The sequence below is a fragment of the Protopterus annectens genome, chromosome 1.part0, assembly GCF_019279795.1.
Source record: "Protopterus annectens isolate FY-2018-M chromosome 1.part0, PAN1.0, whole genome shotgun sequence".
In the NCBI taxonomy this organism is placed as follows: Eukaryota; Metazoa; Chordata; order Ceratodontiformes; family Protopteridae; genus Protopterus; species Protopterus annectens.
Genome location: NC_056725.1, coordinates 997,052,398 through 997,068,734, shown reverse-complemented (window position 1 = coordinate 997,068,734; position 16,337 = coordinate 997,052,398).

The window sequence follows — 16,337 nt, the reverse complement described above, 5'->3', positions numbered from 1 at the left end:
ATGTATAGTTAGCAAGATGGTTAAACAATGGGCCAGATTCAGGAAGGCTTACACGGAGTTCAAGAGTAGTGTAAGCCTCCGTGTAAGCCTCCCGATTCAGGAACAGCCCAAATCTCCGTGTAAGAGACAGCTAACACGTCTCTTACACGGACTGGGCGTGGAAATGCTCAATACCTCATTTGCAGCTCAAAGATATGCAAATGAGGTATCTGAGCAATCCACGAAGCAGAAACCAGTCCGTGTAACGGGCGTGTTGCAGAAATGTACTCAGCTGACAACTGAGTACATTTCTGCTAATTAAAACGGAGCTATGTCAGCTCCAAATAAAGGGTGCATTTGTTTCATTAAGCATGCCAATGGCCAAATATGTGGCCATTGGCATGAAAACTGTTGCAAAATATGTTATATAACTTTTTTTTTACGGGATTTTGAGGTTTAACTGCAGCGCACCCAGCATAAGCGGTGCGCTACCTAAAACTAAAACCGAAGCTTATAAGCCCACAATTGTGGGATTTATGTATTACATGGAATGTCAATGGAGGGACTTGCAGACCAAAAACAATATGGCCTCCATTTAGTGGTTGTCAAGGGGGGGAAGCTCCGTGTAAGACATGTAACTAGTCATTACTAGGCAATCCTATGTAAATGAGGGTTACAATACTGAATCACACTGCCACATAGGTAATGAGCACTTTCTGAGTAGTGTAAGAGTTAGAGAAGGGGGAGGAACACAGTAAGAGGTAGGTGACATCATGGGGGGGAAGGATAGACACAAATGTACCAGATTGGAGGGCAATGTAAGGTGACAGATGACAGACAGACTTCAGGGAGGGAGGTGTGTCCCAACAGAACACTAGGAAAGTCAAGAAATTGAAGGTTTACGCTATCCCTACACTCAAAGTTTCTTGAAATACATGCATGCGCGCATGTGCTTGCGTGTGAGGCAGGTTCAACATATGGGAGCGTGTTGCAAACCATTTACAACGGTTTACGTGGGTGTGCACGTGTGTAAGGCAGTGTGCGCGCGTTTTAACATGAATCAGCCTAGTTCACACCGTGTAAGGATGTGTGCACGCGTGTAACGCCATGTAGGGATGTGTGCACGCGTTTAAGTGACTGTGAGTGTGTTTAAGCTGGTGTGCACATTGCTCCCCTTCAGGAAACAGAGAGGAAACAGGAAACAACCAAATTACATGGAAACTGCCAGAGGATACTGCTGGAGTTAAGTGGTGGAAACAATTGGAAGCAGACAATTATGCAGTCAGACTAGAAGCCCAACCCAGCACTTAAAACACTGCAAAGAGCAGTGCAGGGTGTTTCTCACAAGAGATACTGCAACAAAGTAAGCTATTAGAATTGAAAACTGAAAAAAGCTGAACTCAGAGCAGAAATGCTAGGGGCTGCCATAACTGTTATAATCAGGCAAAGGTGAATTGCTGAGGGTGGTGACAATGCAGATGCTGACAGACAACCCAGAGTGAGGAGAAGGAGAAGAGTATACAGGCCCAGGGTCACCTACCATGGGTTACATGAGCTGGAGATAGTAGAGTGCTACAGAGTGGACAGAGACCTTCTGCAGCAGATTGTTGAGCTGTGCAGGCCACATCTCACACACAGAACCAACAGAGGGGAACCCATCCCAGTGGAAACCAAGGCATGTGTTGGCCTAAGAATACTAGCAACAGGTACCTTCCAGAGACCAACTGGTGATATGATGGGGATATCACAGGCATCAGCCTCCAGGGTACTGCACCAGTTCCTGGATGCCATGTCAGCACATGTCGGTGATCATATATATGTCCCTAATGACCGTGAGGTTGTGGCCAGCAATATGCGTCTCTTCCAGCAAATAGCGGGATACCCTGAGGTGCTGGGTGCAATAGACTGCACGCACGTATGCATCAAAGCACCAGCTGGTGAGCGGGGTAGAGCCTACATTAACCGCAAGGGATACCCCTCCATCAACTGCCAGGTCGTGTGTGATGCCCAGGGCATAATAATGAATGTGTGTGCTGGCTGCCCTGGGAGCTACCACGATTCCCACATCTGGCATCTGACACAGCTGTACCAATCATTTGCCAGTGGGGACTTCCCACACGGACACCTAGTGGGGGATGCAGGTTATGCACTTGAGCCGTGGCTGATGACACCCATCAGAAATGCACACCCACCTGAACAGGAACGCCATAATGAGGCACACGCACAAACACGTAATGTCATAGAGCGTGTGTTTGGGCTGCTCAAGTCATGGTTCCGGTGTCTGGACACATCTGGTGGAGCCTTGCAGTACACACCAACTACATGTACCCAAATGGTCATGATATGTGCTATGCTACATAATATGATCCTGCGGAAACAGCTGCAGCAGGACCAGCACAGGGCTGGGCCTAACATCCCCCCACCATTGCCAAGGCCACCACAGGCAGAGGGTGACTCGGAGGAGGAACAACCTGACCTTGTCCCAGTAGGCAGAAGGAGGCATGCCCAGTATGCCCTGGCCTTGGCAAAGAGGCAACGCATAGCACATACACTTGGTCAGTAGGAACACTGGGACTGATACCCGCTCTGACTCACTCATATAGTAACAGGGATGCCTAACATGACACAACCTGCTTCCAAACATGTACAGGGAGTGTAGTATGTGCATCCAACAGAGGCAGCTCTGCAGCACCACCTGAGGCATGAATGCCATGTGTTAAGTAATGTAATACCATGTACCATATGCACACCTGAGGACCTGACTAACATCCACCCTCACCAATCATAAACCACAAAAAACACAAACCTACTTCATAGGTACCACAAGGGATAGGAACCTAGATGTAATGCTACCCAATGCCAGAAGTATAAATGCGTGCAGTGTAAACGCACACAGTATAGAGAATGTAGATATCAGTGCTGTAATAGAAAACAGGGTCAAAGCCCACATCAGCACCCTGACACTACCGGGTCACACCTCTGTCCTAATAGCAGGAACAGCCCCAGGCCTGTTCTGGCAACGTGAGTGTCAAACGAAATATTACTGTCAACCTGGGTGCCCAGGTCCCTGATAACCTCTTCTGTGCTTAGAGGATTGCCACCTAGATGGGAACTAGGGGTAACCCTGTTGTTCCCGAAGGGTATGACTATGCATTGTTTAGCGTTTAACGTAAGGCCATGGCTCTGGCACCAGTTATCTGTGTCTATGAGACCCTTCTGAAGGATGCCTGTGTCAGATGGGTTTCCAACTATGGTTCCCAGTTTGCAGTCATCTTCAAACTTTGTCAGCCATAATCCTCCTGTGTTTGCTTGTACTTCTGAAAACTAGATGCTGAACAAAAGTGGGCCCAGGACTGAGCCCTGTGGGACACCACTTGTGACAGCTCTGGAGTGTGACATGGCACCAGCAACTTTGACCCTGTGTGTTCTGTCACTTAGCCCGTTTGCAACCCATCCTGTGATGTATGGGTTCACATTTAAGCTGGTGATGTTTTCAATGATACCTGAGTGGGGTATTGTGTCGAAAGCCTTTGCCAGGTCAAGGTAGGCTGTGTGGACTGCCTTGCCCACGTCAATGGCCTGGGTGACTGTCTTGAAAAAGTCAACCAAGTTTAAAAGGCATGATCTGCTCTTGACAAAGCCAAACTGGATTGGATCCAACGTCTGCAAGTCCCCTATGTCTTCATTTATCATTCCCATTATGATCCTCTCCATAGCTTAGCAGACCAGGCTTGTCAAGCTGATGGGATGGTAGTTTCCGGGGTTGGTGGAGGCACCTCCTTTGTGAAGTGGGTCCACCATTGCCGTATGCCACTCCTTGGGCACATATCCTGAGGTGAGGCTAAGATTAAACAGCTGCCCTAACTGCGGGTGTAATTCCTCATTGAGTTCATGGAGCACACAACTGGGGACACCATCTGGTCCCATGGATAAAATGTTTTCCGCCTTGGATAGAGCAGTTCTCACCCCAGCATTGGAGATGTTTGGGGGGCTACAATCCTCTGGTGTAGATACCCCTCCAGTTGGGGGGAGGGGGGGGGAGAAATCCGCACTGAACCTGTCAGCCAGTATGTTGGCAATGTCTGTAGGTTCAGTGATATTTACATCATTCCGAACTAATTCTGAGCATATCTGGGAGTTCCCTCCCAAGTGTCAAACATAGGTAAAAAAGGCCTCATGATTGTCCCTTGAGTCCTGAGCAGGTTTACTCTCAAAACTTGCCTTATGATTGTATGGGGGAACCCAGTGTTTTACTCATAATGAGCAGGGGTGTCTTCCCTTCTACGGATGTCGCTCTATCTTGTAGTAGCTCCTTCCTTTTGTTGTAGAGCTTGTTTATGGCTGGGGTCCACCAGACTGGATGCTTGCCTGTGGTACAAAGAGTCTTTGTTTTGTTTGGGATTGCCTGATCCATGCAGTCCTGGAGGTGCTGGTAGAAGGCATTTGTAAGTGTTACAGCGGCTTGGGTAATGGTGTCCGCTGGCTTTGGGGCCTTGAAAGAGACCACACCAGTCCTTAGAAATGTGAAGTCAGCATTTGAGAAGATCTTCACTGTTTGTTTTTCTATCTGGGGTGTGTGTGGGATGTGGACTCCCACTGAGATTAGTTCATGATCTGATCTCACCAATGATGGGTATACTTCTGGTGTTGAACAGTGTGACCCCATGTTCACGATGATGAGTTCTAGTATGTTGTCTCCACTTGTGGGGATGGTGACCAGTTGTTCCATGGCATTTGAGTGTATGAACTCTTGGAACCTTTGGGTTAGAGTGTTGAGGCTTGATTAGTGATCCCAGTCTATATTTGGATAGTTGGAATCACCCAGTATGATGGTGTTTGGAGATACATTTATCCCCTCCAGTGTTTTCAGGACAGCTGTGTGAGGTACCTGAGTTTGAGAGGGTGGCATGTAACATGCTACAAACTGCAGAGCAGTCTTGCCTATGGTTACTGGCACCTGGATGGTCTCCGATGCATCGTGTTGCCACCAACCTTGAGGTGAGGGTGTCCTTGATGAATATGGACACCCACCCTCCTTTCTTGGTGTTGTCCGGATTTTGGTGCCGGAACGCATGATATGAGGTAACACCCAATAGTGCCGGGGTGCTGTCAGAAGCCGTGAACCAGGTTTCAGGCACAGCACAGACATCAATGTGCTACATACTGAGAAGGGCATTGAGTGTGTGCAGCTTGAGGGTGAGACCTCTGGCATTGAGCAGCATTACCCTTAGTGTCTTTCCTTTTCTGTGTTCTAGGGTGGTAGGTATAGAATCTGATTCTTGCATAAAAAAGGCACAATTGGGGTGGCAAGAGCATCATCCGAAATCTGGAAGCCCAGGGGTGACAGGTGCAAGCCGTCCCTTGCAAATCAGCGTGGCCTGTCCAGCATGTCATCCCAGGCAGACAGACATTGGACCCCCTTTGAATGACACCATAGTTTAAGCAAATTAATACAGCTGATCATCTTGTCTCTGTTTATGTGGCATCATACTTGGTGAAGGTAGGATACTGCTCAAGGTCAGGGTCATACCTGCCTGGCCTACATAATCAGAGGGATCCTCTATGTCTCTTTCCATGTAGTCCAGGGAGGTACATCTCAGGTCGTTCACACCAGCATGGATAATGACTGGGTCAGACTTGTACTTGCTGTTGAGTGACCTGAGTGCTTGCATTATGTGGTGGATTCCAGTGCCCGATAGGCAGCTTACTGTGACCTCCTCCGTACTCGATCTGGTGAGCGGGACGTCAGTGTGTCTGACTATGGAGTCACCTATGACAAGTGTGTCTGGCATTGTGTTTGGTCTTAAGGGATGTGACTGTTTGGCACACTGACTCTGTGGTCTATGTGTTGCATGTGCTGTGCCCTGTGGAGACAGTTGTGTGGGTGTCTGCTGTGGTGGCCGCTGCTGTTTTGGTAGAATTCTGATCAGAGCCTCTGAGTATGTCTTTGTGTGTCTATGTGTATGATTTCAAGTTGTGATAGTGCTATGTGAGACTGGGTTTGTGATGTGTGTGGTTACCTTCACCTTCTCTCTGGTCTTGCTAGTCCTATGTTGAGAGAGCTCAGCCTCCACTTTGGCTATATAGTTGCATCTCTCACATGTATGTGTGTTTTATGGGAGAAGGAGAGGGTTGTCAGTGTACATGAGGCAATTGTAACATTGCCTCAATATTCCCAGGTTCACCAGCTGAGCAGGAGAGGACACTAGCAACTGATCCCTAGACATGCTAGAAGCAATAGACAAAACAATGTTGGAATACAGGGAGATATCAAGCCCCCAAACCACATCATAGTGCTTGACTGACAATACCTACACATGCACCATAGTTTCATAGTGTCATAGTTTACTAGTAGGCTATCTGCCCTAGTGCATGTATATGCCTAGCCATAGTGATGTGGGTAGTGCCACCTTATAGTGGTAATAAGTGTACAGAATAGATTCGAATATTGTGCCTCTGACTTAGTAGTGACACATTATGACCCCTTACGTAATTGAATAACATGACTGTGCCTCTGTCTAGTCTGTGCCTCTGTCTCATATGCAGTTGTCCAGATGTCTCTTGAAGAGAGTCAGTGAGGGACTCTGTCTAACATGAACTGGGATACTCTGCTAGAGTGTGAGATGCCTCTGAGTTATGACTCTGTCCCTCCAGCATGTCCTATACATGTATGTGCTGAGGTTCAAATCTTCAGCTCTCATGGTTCTGGTGGATTTGGATTGCTTGCAGTGGAGCATGTCCACCAAATCCTGATTGGACATGGTCTTGTATGTCAGGCATAGGTCACCTGTAAGTATGCGGTATGACACTGAATAAAGCTGGGTTTCCTCTATTCTGGAAGCATATGACATGTGTTGTAGACCCTGATCTTCATGGTAAGGTACCTTTGGGGTCTCTCCAGCTGTTGCAAGTGCTGGGTGAGGTACATACCAAATGGGGCTTTGTATTCAATCATGGGCCTGATAAGGGAGAAGTATAGTGGTACAATGACCTCCTATGATCTGGATGGAAAACCCTCCATGATAAGGTGGGCAAGATAGAAAGTCTTTCTAACCACTTTGGCAACATGGGTGTCAAACGAGATGTCACTATCTACACGTGTCCCCAGGTGTCTGATTTGTTTTCTGTGCTCAGTGGGTTGCTGTGTATGTATTGATCTGTGGGTACTTTGTTCCTCCCAAAGGGGATGACTACACATCAGTTGCATTCAGTTTCAGGCCATGAGTCTGGCAACAGCTATCCGTCTTTGTGATGGCATTTTGTAGGATGTGTGTGCCGGCTGATGTATTCACTATGGTGCCTAGGTTGCAGTCATCTGCAAACTTTGTCAGCCACAACCTTCCTATGTTTGCTTTCACATCTGAAAAGTAAATACCAATTAAGAGGGGTCCCAGGACATATCCTTGTGGGACACCACCTGTGACTGGCTTTGAATCTGACAAAGCACCTGCAATGTTGACTTTATGGGTTCTGTTTCCTAGCCATTTTGCAACCTATCCTGTGACATATGGTGTTATATGTCAGCTGTTGAGCTTGTCTATGATGTCTGAGTGGGGAATTGTGTCACAGGCCTTAGCCAAGTGCAGGTAGGCTGTGTGGACTGTGTAGTCCTCATCAATGGCCCTACTGACAGTTTCATAGTAGTCAACTAGGTGCAAAAGGCAGGATCTGCCCTGTGCAAAGCTGAACTGGGTGGGATCAAGGGTCTGTAGGTCAGCAATGTCTCTGTGTAAGAGCTCCATAATGACTCTTCCCATAGCTTTGCAGACAAGGCTGGTTAAGCTTGTGTGGTGGCCATGGTCTGTGGAGGCATCTCCTTTGTGGAGTGGGACCACTGTTGCCGTACGCCAGTGTTCAGGTACATATCCTGTAGCAAGGCTAAGGTTAAATAGCATTTGTATATACGGGTCCAGCTCCTTCTGGAGTTCACATAGCATGCAACCGGGGATACCATCAGGTCCCATTGATGCTGTGTACTTGTCTTTTCTGAGTGCGGCTCTCACATGGACATCCAAGATGACAGTGAGGTTACATACAGCTGTGATAACTATCTTCTTTTGGGGGTGAGGGAGGGGGTAAATCGCACTGAAGCTGTCCGCCGGAATGTTGCCAATATCTGTCAGGTCACTGGAATATATGTTGTTGTGTACCAACTCTGAGGATATCTGAGGGTTCCCAACCAGGTGTCTGACATAACTGAAGAAAGCAGTGTGGTTACCTTCATTGTCTTTGGTGATTTATGTCCCCAAGTTGAACTTGCATGTCTTTATGAGATAATGTAGCTTTCCATTAGTGCTAATCACAGCTGTCTTCCCTTTTGGAGATGTAGCTCTGTCTTGCATTAGTATCCCTCATCTGTTATACAGTTTGTTTATGGCTGGGGTCCACCAGACAGGCCACTTTCCCTTTGTGGAGAGGGTCCTGTTTTTATTTGTGATTGCATGGTCCATGCTTTCTGACATCTAGCTAAGGGGAGGTCATTGTGGTTCTGCAGTTATCTTTCATCAGCATTAGAAATGACCACAACAGCCCCTGTGGGGTGTACCTCATGCAGACACATCCAGCAACTGTAAAGTCCACAACAGTACCTCACCAGGAGTATGAAAGAGCTGGAACACGTAATGTGTCACCTGATTAAACAGAGTGCAGCTCCACACACTGCCATGCTGTCCACCCAGACGCAAGCTGTGCCTGATATAGAAAGCCATGTCCAAGCTGGAATCAATGCACATGCTGCACCTTGTACAATCTGAATGGCAGGGAGCTATGCACATGAGGGACCTGAACCCCAGCACTGACATACATAGGACAGGCTGTACTGCATTATCCATAACACAGAAGCCACGCATGAGTAAATTACCAGTACAGGTTATCCAGAGTCACTCGTTGATTCCCCTCAACAGGAATCCTAATGAGTGGATGGGAGATGGTAGGTTTACCCTGGGTATCAATGTTATGTCACAGGTAGACAGAGGCACAGTATACTAAACAAGACATATGTCATGGCAAACTACACTTACAATGTGTTGACGGACAAACACACTCTCCGACTAGCATTAGAAATGGCCTAGGGCACATCAGTAGTGTTTGCCAATGTACACCCATGTTGTGGAATACACTACTGATGTTGGATGAGGCTGTTGTAAGTAGTTCACATCTGAACATAATGCAACATGGTCAGATAGGTTCATAGGTACATAGGTTTATACTAGGCTATCTTTCCTAAGGCAGGTATAAGCCTAGCCCAGAGTTTGTTGGCGTACACCACCCCTTATATGGAAACAGTACTGTGCCCATTAGTTTGTCGTGCCTCTCTCCAGCAGTGGCACAGTGACGATCCCCGGGTTAAATGTATGACCTTCCATCCACAGGTCAAGATACCTCTTGAACACAGCCAGCAAGGTGCTCTGCCTCACATGGACCGGGATTGTATTCCACAGCATAGGGAGTCTCCGAGTGATAACTTCATCCCTCCAACATGTCCAACGTACATCCATGCTAAGGTGTAAGTCACTTGCACTAGTGGTTCAGGTGGATCTGCCGATTCTGAGGTGGAGCATGTCCATTAATCCCTGTTTGGACATGGCCTTGCATGTCAGGCACATGTCACCTCTAAGCAGAAGGTATGTGACTGAATAGAGCGGGAGTGTCTTCAATCTGGCAGCATATGACAGATGTTGGGGTTCCTTTATCCTTTAGGTGGGGGACATTCAGGGTGTCTCCAATTGCTGCAGATGTTGGGTGAGATACATCCAGAATAGGACATTCTACTCGATCACCGGTCTGATAAGTGAAGAGTACAGGGGAACAATGACCCACTAGATCTGGATGTGAATCCCATCCTGATCAGGTGGGCAATGTAGAAGGTCTTTCTAGCCACTTTAGCAACGTGAGTGTCAGAAGAATGGCGACTGTCAACCTGGGTCCCCAGGCCCATGATAACCTCCTCTTTGCTTAGAGGATTGCCACCTATATGGTAGCTTGGGGTTACCTTGCTTTTCCTGAAGGGTATGTCTACACATGTTGTGCACTTTGACTTCAGGCCATGGCTCTGGCACCAGCTATCAGTTACCATGAGTCCCTTCTGAAGGATATCCGTGTCTGATGCACTGTCCTTTATGGCGCCCAGTGTGCAGTCATCTGCAAACGTTGTCAGCCAAAGTCCTCCCATGTTGGCCTGTACGTCTGAGAAGTACATGACAAACAATAGGGTGCCAAGGACTGAGCCCTGTGTGACACCACCTGTGACCAGCCTGGAGTCTAACATAGTGCCAGCAACTCTAACCCTGTGGGTCCCGTCCTTAAGCCAGTTTGCAACCCATCTTGTGACATATGGGTTTACATTTCAGTTGATAGGGTTTTCCACAATACCTGAGTGGGGTATTGTGTTGAAAGTGTTTGCAAGGCCAAGGTAGGCTGTATGGACTGCCTTTCCCTCAACAATGGCCTAAGTGACCATTTTGAAGATGTCAACCGAGTACAAAAGGCATGATCTGCCCTTGACCAAGCCGAACTGGGACGGGTACAATGTCTGCATGTCCCCTATATCTTTGTTTATGAGCTCAATTATGATCCTCTCCATAGCTTTGCAGACTAGACTTGTTAAGCTTATGGGGCAGTAATTACCAGGGTCCGTAGAGGCACCGCCTTTGTGCAGATGTGCACAACTGGACCCTAACCAGGCTGTTGTGCACACTATGGAAATGTAAAGCAGTGATAGGACTAAAGCCCAGGATACTGACCACCACAGTGAAAGTACTGAACCACTACACTATACAGTACTACAGTGTTAGGTCAGTATGAACGGATGTTGACAATTGTGTGCAAAGTATCCCATGCAAAACCTGCAGGCACAGTATACTCCCTGTTGTGTTCACACAAAAAGCATTTGGACAGTAACTACACAACATGGCAAAGAACACACAACCATAAACTGGAGGTATTTGTTGAAGGTCACACTCATCCACAAATGAGATGGGCTGCAGAGTTCAACATATGGAAAGCCCACACTGGGCATGCTCACACACTTAGATAAATGAGACATCTTTCACACAACATGCCATGGGAAGGCTGAACTGGGCACGCTCACACACTTAGTCCAAATGTTACTCCTAGCAACTGTGAAAACACACCAGAGGATGCTCATTCCCCTTTCTAGACACTGATCATGTAAGCACCCTATAAGTATATCAGGAGAAAAGGAATCTCCCACTAATTTGAATAGCGCGCTCTGCTAATGCGTCCGTCTGTAGTATCATAACATAGTTAGGTAGGGGTTTGAATTCGGCAAGTGTGTGCGAAGGGGGGTAAGTGTGTGTGTAAGTGTGTATGAAAAGAACATCCCTTTTGGCAACTGGGAAAACACACCACAGGATGCTCATTCCACTTTCTAAACTCTGATGATGTCAACACCCTATAAGTATATCAGGGGAAAGGAAATCTCCCAGTAATGCGAATAGCACGCTCTGCTAATGCGTCCGTCTCTAGTGTCATAGCATAGCTAGGTAGGGGTTTGAATCTGGCAAGTGTGTGTGAAGGGGGGTAAGTGTGTATGAAAGGAACATCCCTTTTGGCAACTGGGAAAACACACCACAGGATGCTCATTCCACTTTCTAAACTCTGATGATGTCAGCACCCTATAAGTATATCAGGGGAAAGAAAATCTCCCAGTAATGCGAATAGCGCGCTGTGCTAATGCGTCCGTTTCTAGTGTCATAACATACTTAGGTAGGAGTTTGAATCCAACAAGTGTGTGTAAAGGGGGGGTAAGTGTGTATGACTGAAATATCCCTTTAGGCAACTGGGAAAACACACTACAGGATGCACATACCCCTTTCTAAACGATATCACAATTATGTATGGCTTTTGATTACAGACATGCCACGTGTGTTTTGCCCACACAGAATGCCCATGTGTGCGGGTTGTCCCTCACAATAATGCATGACATTGATTAAACTAGTTATGGCAATGCACACATGATGTATGTGTGTGCCAAATACACATATGTACCTGTGACCTTCAATAGTTACCATGTGTGATGCCTGCCACATGTGAATACATGGTATTTGCACAGGGTAACATTATGACTGTGGTCTTCTGTGCAGGTGCTGCATGTGAGATGTGTATATACAGTGTGAGATGTAGATGCTATCAGCCTAGTAGTGAGGGATACACACCTGGTCTGGGGCATATAGTCTACCTGTTGTTGATGTACAGGTGCTGCATGTTTTCACCTGTTGTGGGAGTGGTAAGACGTTATTCCATAGCAATGCAGTGACTGCATGCTAAGAACCATTCAGCTAGGGTGTTGTAGCTACACTAATTCATTAGCATTCAGTAATATGTCAGAATCCCTGGTGACGGTCTGATGCCAACCAAGGTCAGGGTTCTACCAGCCTGTGTCACTTGCTCAGTGATCCCTTCCATGTTCCCTATCATGTATCCCAGTGAGGGACATCCCACATCAGCTGTGGTGGCATGGACAATGACTGAGTCATATGTGTCCATGCATCTGACTGACCTGTATGCTTGTGTTATGTGGTGGAACACAGTGCCCCATGAGCATATCACTGTGACCTACACCTTGTCCAGCCTGGTGAGCATGTTCTCACTGTACTGGACAATAAAAGTACCTAACACAACTGCGGCAGTAGTGTTGTATAGCTGTACAGACTGTGCTTGTTTGGCACACAGGATTTGTGTGCTATGTGTTATGCGTGCTGTGTGCAGGCCTAATGTATGCCTGTGTGCCAGCTGCAGAGATGTCTGCCAGTCATGCAGGATGCTATCCTTAGGCTCCACAACTGGCCCTGTGTGTTTCCATGCTTGTATTGCTGTCCGTGTAGGTCCACATCAGATTGGTATTGCTGTCACTGTAGTATTTCATGCCACCCGACAGGTTATGCCAGTACTGGGTTCAGAGTGCTTAGTCCACAGCTTGGCCATGTGTTTCCATCTCATACATGTGTTGTACATCCATGGGTAGGGGATAGGGTTGACTGTGTACATGTGGCAGCTGTGACATTACTACATGACACACATATTCCACAACTGTACCATAGAGGTGACTGACAACTGACCTTTGCACATGCTACCATAGTATTGAGATTGCATTGGTGATTAACAGCACATAGGGCCAATGGTGAACAAGATACATAGGTCCATAGGTTCATACAGGGATGTCTGCCCAGGGCATGTATCCACCTAGCCAGAATGTGTGTGGCTTTCAACATGCATTGTAAATCTGTCTTGCTATGCCCTTTTCCAAGGTTAGTATACTGTGCCTCTGTCTCACAGTGACACATAATTGATACCCAGGGTAACCCTACAATGTCACATCCAGTCATTAATATCACTCTTGAAGATAGTCACTGAGTCACTCTGCCTAACCTCTATTGGGATAATATTCAAGAATGAAGGAGCCTCTGAGTTGTGAATGTGCCCTCCAGCATGTCCTATGTATATCACTCCTGAGGTTCAAGTCTTTCCAGCGTGCATCCTGATGGGATCTGGATATTCTGAGGTGCAGCATGGCCATTAAGTGAGGGTTTGACATGGCTTTATATGTCAGGCACAGATTGCCTATGAAGAGGCAGTATGCCACTGAGTAGAGCTGCTGTTTCTTTAACCAGTCAGTATGTGGCATCTGTTTGAGCCCTTTGATCCTCTTGTCGAGGTACGTATGTGGTATTTCCAGTTGCTGCAGGTGTCTGGTAAGGTGCATGCCGACAGGTTCATCATAGTCAATTATGGGCATGATGAGGGCGCAATGTCCTCCCCTGATCTACATGTGGATCCCATCATGATGATGTGGCCCATATAACATGTTTTCCTAACCACTTTGTCCATGTTGTTGTCAAATGGTAGAATGCTATCAACCTGTGTACCCCAAGGTCCATAATTCCTTCGTCTGCACTTAATGGATTAACACATATGTGGTACTTTGTGGTCACTTTGTGTTTGACAAAGGGGATGACTATACGCTTTCTGTCATTCACCTTGAGGCCATGGCTGTGGCACAAGTCGTGTGTTTGCAAGAGGCCCTTTTGGAGGATGCGTGTGTTAGCTGGAGAGTTGATTATGGCGTCCGGTTTGCAGTCACCTGCGACTTGCTCAGCCACAGTACTTCCATGTTGGCCTGTACCTATGATAAATATATAATGAACATGACAGCTCCCAGGGCTGAGCCTTGTGGGACACCACTTGTACCAGGTTGGAGGCTGACATGGCTCCAGCAATTCTAGCCATGTGTGTTCTGCCCTTGAGCCACTGTGCAATAACCATAGTGACATAGGGGTTAATATGTACACTGGTGAGCTTCCCTAGAATGCACAAGTGGGGTATTGTATCAAAGGCTTATGCAAGGTCCAGGTAGGCTGTGTAGACCTCCTTCACCTTGACAGTGGCCTTGGTGACTGTTTCAAATAAATCAAACAGGTTTGAGAGGCAGGATCGGCCATTAACAAAGCCAAACTGTGTATGGTGACATGTCTGTAGGTCCACAATATCTAGATATGTGAGGTTCATGATGATCCTTGCCATAGCTTTGCAGACAAAGCTAGTCAGACATATGGGACGAATAGTGTCCAGGATCCGTGAAGGCACCACCTGAATGTAGAGGGACCACTGTTGCTGTATGCCACTCTTTGGCCACATATCGTGTAGCAAGGCTGGGATTGAACAGTAGTGTTATGTCTGGGTATAGCTCTTCTTGTGGTTCATGTAGGACACAGCCTGGTACACTGTCTGGTCCCATTGATGCAGTGTTTATTGCTTTGGGAAGGGCATCTCTTACCTGAGCATCTGTGATGTCAGGGGCAGCACTCTGCCGAGACATATTTGCCCTTTTGGTGTGGTGGGGGGGAGAAGGCAGCAGTGAACCTGTCCACTAGGATGATGGCAATGTCTGTGTGTTTTGTATTTCGTGTGACATCTTGGATTACCTCTGAGCATATCTGGGTAGTACCACCCAGGTTCCTAACATAACTACAGAAAGCCTTGTGATTATCCTCAGTGGCTTGTGGAATCTTCTCTCAAAGATGGCCTTAGACAATCGTATGGGTGCCTGTAGTTGTCTTCCAATACTCATCAGTGATGCCTTCACATTTTGGGAGTTTGTTGTATCATGTAGTGGCGTCATCCTTCTATTGTATAGTGTGTTTATGGCTGGTGTCCGGCACACAGGACGTCTGCCTTTGGAGAATTGGGTCATGCTTTCATATGTGGTTTCATGATCCATGCATTCCTGAATGTGTCCATAGAATGCCTTTATACAGGTATCTGCAGTCTGGTCTATATTTTCAACAGGCCTGGGGCCTTTGAAGGTTTCCACATCATTTATGAGGGGTGTGAACTTGCTTGACATGAGCTGTTGACAGACGTGCCACCCTCCAGACTGAGCAAGGTGAGGGTCACGTTTAGCTACCTGTTGGGTGATAGAATGTGCCACATAACACAGGCACACAGGTCACTCCACAGCAAGTACAACTATGAGGCAGTCATTGTCCATGCTGGTGCAAACAACCTGAGATGTACCTCCCTGGACCACATGGAAAGAGACACAGAGGAGCTCTTACAGCACCCACTCAAACTCAGGACTCCCACACAGCTTTCATGCTCACACAGGAGAGTATAGATTGCTCTGCAAACACCATCATACTGGGTGGCATCAGCTACCCAAACATAGACTGTGAACATTACACAAGCCACAATACACAAGCTCTAGGGTTCCCATAGATCAGACATTCTTTAGCTATGGAGCAGGTAATCAACCTTCCCACAAGAGGGGCAGATATACTAGACCTGATCATCACAAACATGAGTACAAAATGCTCACCACTGGGAGTATATCCCTCATTGTTGCAATCAAACCATATACTAATCACACTGGAGTACTGGATCCCCCACATATGCAAACCTCGAACACATCGATGTGTGTGTGGGAAATGCCCCTATTAGCAACTGTGACAGTACAGTACAGGATGCAGATCCTCCTTTTGAAACACTGATGATGTCAGGACTCTATAACTATATTACCTGTATTATAGTCCTCCAGGAATTCGTACAGCGCACTCCGCTAATGCGTCTTTCTCCAGTGTCATTACATAGTTAGGTAGGGGTTTGAATCCTGCAAAGGGAATGTATTTGTGTTAGTATGAGTGGGGTTTATGTGTGTGCATTATGCTGGGAGGGATAAGTGCCTTTTGCCAACTGGGAGAACACACTACAGGGTGCACATCCCTCCTCCTACACACAGATGATGTCAGCACCCTCTAAGTACAGCATTAGAAAGGATTTCACCAACTACTGCAAATAGCACACTCTGCTAATGTGTCTGCTTCTACTGTCATAACACAATT